Source organism: Poecilia reticulata, linkage group LG5 (assembly GCF_000633615.1).
Source record: "Poecilia reticulata strain Guanapo linkage group LG5, Guppy_female_1.0+MT, whole genome shotgun sequence".
NCBI classification, from domain to species: Eukaryota; Metazoa; Chordata; class Actinopteri; order Cyprinodontiformes; family Poeciliidae; genus Poecilia; species Poecilia reticulata.
In genome coordinates, this window is record NC_024335.1 from 7,976,089 (window position 1) to 7,980,595 (window position 4,507).

Sequence of the window (4,507 nt, forward strand, 5' to 3'; positions counted from 1 at the left end):
CACACACACAAAAAAAACCTTTAAAAACTACTTATCTTTCTTCCCCTTCATGACTTTATGCTCTACTTTGTCTTGGTCTGTCACATAAAATCCCACTACAACATACCGATATTTCTGGTTGTAATGGGACAAAATGTGAAAAAAAAAGAAAAAAACAATGCAATGGAGATATGCATACTGCAAGGCGCAGCACGTGTGGTTCTTTGGTTGCCCAGATCATCAGTAGATCTTTAAGCACAGGGCTGGGTGAATGCCCCCCACCCCCTCCATCCTYCTTCCACAATATGATGTGTTTCCTTTTTTGTGTGTTTTTTGATCCCCCTCTTGCGGCCAGGCTGCTCTGTGGTGAGGCGCGGGTTCGAGTGGCGCTCCTGTGTTATTTTTGGCAGCAGCGCTGGTTGGTGGCTGTTGAGGGGAGAGGAGACAGAAAGGGGTACAGCATGGAGACCAAAATCGTGGCTGTTAAGGGATTTCTGTCTGAAGGAATTGGCCTCTGATGATTGTGTGTGTGCATGCCATCATGCGCTCACTCACACACACACACACAGAGTAAAGAACTGGCATGCAAATGTATTCATTTAGCACCTCATGTTCTCATTCAGCAGACCACACACACTTCTTCCTTTTTTAATATAAAATCTACATCATCCTGGCTCTTAGATGTGAACGTATTTCTGTGCTTTTGTCACATGGAAACTATTTTTTGTTTGTCAGCCACTTTGTTAAAGTACTGTTTCCTTTGYGGGAGAGTGAGACTGAGACACGATGCCTGCTCCGGCAACACRAAGTGTAAAACATTCACGCTCCTCCCTCCACGTTTCTGAAAACACCATTCGAAAAAGATTTTCTCCAACTCTTTCCTTGGCCACAGATCAAGAGAACATTATTGCTCCCCTTTTATTTATTTATATATTGTGGTGGTAATGTGTGTGAGGGATGTGTAATTGTGTGTGAGTGCGTCTGCGTGTGTGTGTGTGAGAGAACCCACAAAGATATTTCAATTTCTTGAAAATATTAAATAAACATGCAGCAGCTTCAGTGAAGCTCTGACTGCCAGTGGGTTTTGGGTTGGACGGGTGAAGAGTGGGAGGGGGGCGTTGTGGCCGTGGCTCTGGGGGGTGAGGCAGCTCATGGTCAGGGCCCCCACCGGACACACTGGCGCCTCGTGCTGGAGGACTTCTGAACCACCACACTCCTCCACCAAAACCCTGCCAACCCCGGCTCCCTGCTCCGGCTTCCAACCCAAATCACTCACTTCTTTTTCTCCATTTTGTCTCACTCCTTCCTGCCCGGTTAACTTTTCCTTCTTCTGTTTCCTCATCACTTGAGCCGCATTCAAAATCATTTGCTGTCTGGCTGAGCTCTTTTTTTTTTCTGACTCGCCGCTGAATCGTTGGGTTGCTGGACTCCCTAGTGTTTTTTTATTAGTACCTTTTTTCCTGAGGACATTGTGTTTTTGCACCTCCACCACTCTCTCCCTGCACATTGGCTCTTAAATCTTGTCCCTTTAGCAGTTTCAACTCAAATAATAAAAAAGAGCAAGCAAGAAAAGGACTGGGATGTAGTTTTTTGAAAAAGGAAGGAACACTATTTAAGTATGTCAATACTTTAATAGTTTTCTGAGTGGGCTTCCAAATCCAATTTCAAGAGATATCAGACCATCAGTCTCTTAAAGGACAGACATTTCCATTGCGGCTAAAAGTTATCTGCACCAACAGAGAAAACACCCCCACCAAAAAACAAAGCACACGATTATCAATATAGAAGTCTCAGGAGCAAACGTGGTTTTTCAAAGAATCTTAAAAGCACCTACTGCTCCGCATACAGGAAATTATGGATGTCAGACCTCTTCAGGAGACGAAATATGCCTTTATGTGTCACACAGGCTATTTTCTTAACCTAATTTTCCCCTGGAAGCAATTTGTCATCCGGATGCCATTAAATGGGAAGCACATTATCTTATAAAGGGGCACAGAGTCACCCACAACCCTCACACTGTACCTATAAACGAAATGGTCTCATTTTGGTGGAGGGTTTGGTGCGTTGGGCAGCAAACGAGGATCCCCTTTAAACTTCAAGGGCAGTTCTTAGGGGCTTTTAAATGTCATAAAACTATATAATTAGAGCAGCAAGAATGAAAAGCACTCCAGGCGTGATGATGCAAGACATAAATGTGTGTCTTTGATTAAAAAGTGAAGATGAATAAAATTTGGAAAATACTGTATTTATTTGTATTTATTTATTTAATTTGTTGGGGGAGAAGGAGGATGGTACCTCACACAAGTGCAAACCAGTATTGTAGAATTTCATGTGGTAGACCAACACAACGTGGTACATTATTGTGGAAGAAAGAAGATTATTAAATGTTTTATCTTGTAATAAAATTTGAAAAGATTGGCATGCATGCATTTGTGTGCATGTCGAACGCATAGGCCAAACACATACGCATGTGTGTGTTTGGCCTATACTTGCAGTTGGGCTCTTGGCTGCTTTGTCTGGTAATGCTYTCATTGCACAAGTGGATTCTGTTAACCAAATATGAGACTTTGAAAGGCAATTGGTTACACTTGTTTTTTGTTTWTTCTTACTAGAAGAGGCKGAATTTATTAGTCATAAAAAAACTGGAAACCTTTTCCTTCCACGTCACAGCTATGCAGGTATATAACGCAATATACTACATTAAAGTTTGTGCTCTTGATAAGAACTGATGGAATCTGACCAGTGTGGACATATTATGAGACTGAAAAAACTTTTGCAAGTATGTAGCAGGATAGAAAAAAAAATCTATTTAATGTGCTACTGCTTCCTATCCAGAAATGTAAACAATGGCTAAAATGATAAGAAAAACACTAACGTACACCTGGAAGGTAATGTTGCCTCTTCACCTTTTGGCCTTTTTAATCTYTTTTGTTTTTCTCTTCAACCTTTGTCTTCTTTGCCCTGAACCCATCTGGTCTCTGGGTCATGTTATGATTCACTCTGGTCACTTTACCTTTACCTCTCTGGCACAAAACAAAGCATTACCTTGTTTCTTTTATAGCCATGCTATTGAGCCCTGAGGCATGATGACAGTCTTTATCTGTTTCCCTGTCACAGAGGCTCAGTCACACCTGCAGACACCTGTGCTTTTGTCCTGCCYCGTGCTCCCCGTCTTCCCCCTCCTACCATGAATGCACAAGTGCCTGTGCCTGTGGCTATGTCAAATCACAGTCAGTTGTTTTACTTATCAAGGCAGTGTGGATCAGATAATAGGAGGAAAAGATGCTTTAATCACCATTTGTTTACTTTTTCAGTTTGTTGCATTTCAGATAGACCAGYAGCAGTAAAATGATGCATAGTTTTCAACAGTTCTTACTAATAAAAATAAGTAAAGAATAATAAAAGTGTGGCATGCATTTGTATTTAGCCCCTTTATTCTGGTACCCCTAGCCAGGCTGTTCTTTATAGGCCTCATGAAGATCAAGAAACAAAAAGGTTAGAAATAAAGTTATGTATTAGTTTTATAGCAGATTTAAGATGTAAAACAAGTCGTTCCAAACTCTGAATCTTAATTAAAAGACAGAATGATATGGTACAACTTCAGACCTACCAAGACATGACCATCCACCAAAAATATAAATCCTGGCAATTAATGAAAGCATTAATCCAACAAGCATCCACAAAACCTAGGGTTAGGTTCCAGGAGCTGTAGAATCCACAGTTCATTTGGAAAAATGTGTTCATGCACTTAATAAATCTGGCCTTTTCTGTACGAAGAAAGTCATTGTTGAAAGAAAGCAATAAGAAGCTCTGCTGGCAGGTGGCCACAAGAGATACACCAAACATGAGGATGAATGTTTTATGRTCAGAGCTTGTRCATCATCCTCAAAACACAATTTAATTAGCAAAAAATTTTGGTGCAGGCTTCACTCTGAGGGCATGATTCAGTAGGGACAGAGAGAACCTAGTCAAAGTTGACGGAAGGATGGATGGAGGTGAATACTTAATGACAAACCTGCTAGAGGGCTGTTATAAAATGAAACAAAGAGCTAAAATAGAGTTGTAGATGACAGCTATTTGCTCAACCTCATAATTAACGCCCTTTATCAACTCATAGCAGGGAAGCAGGTCTGTGTTGATAGGAAGATGCATGCGGATATTTATGGACTAGCATGTCCCAGTCAAACTCTAGACCTAAATCCAAATGAAAATTTGTGGTAAAAGTTGAATAACAATGCCCAGACAAACTTCCATGCAAACTAACTGAGAATGATCTTAGACTAACGCTAAAAGACTTGCAGCTATAATCACCATTAAATGTGGTTCTATAAAACAGTGACTTAAGGGAGCTAAAAATATGTGCTGTCCACACTTTTCTGAGATATTAAAGTAAAACATTTAACCTTTCAGTTGTGCACTACTGTTTGTTTGTCTGCCTCAAATAATCAAATATCAATAGGATATATTTGTAGCAAGGATGTGAAAAAAAATAAATAAAAAAATGTATGTATAGAAAGAGATTATATAT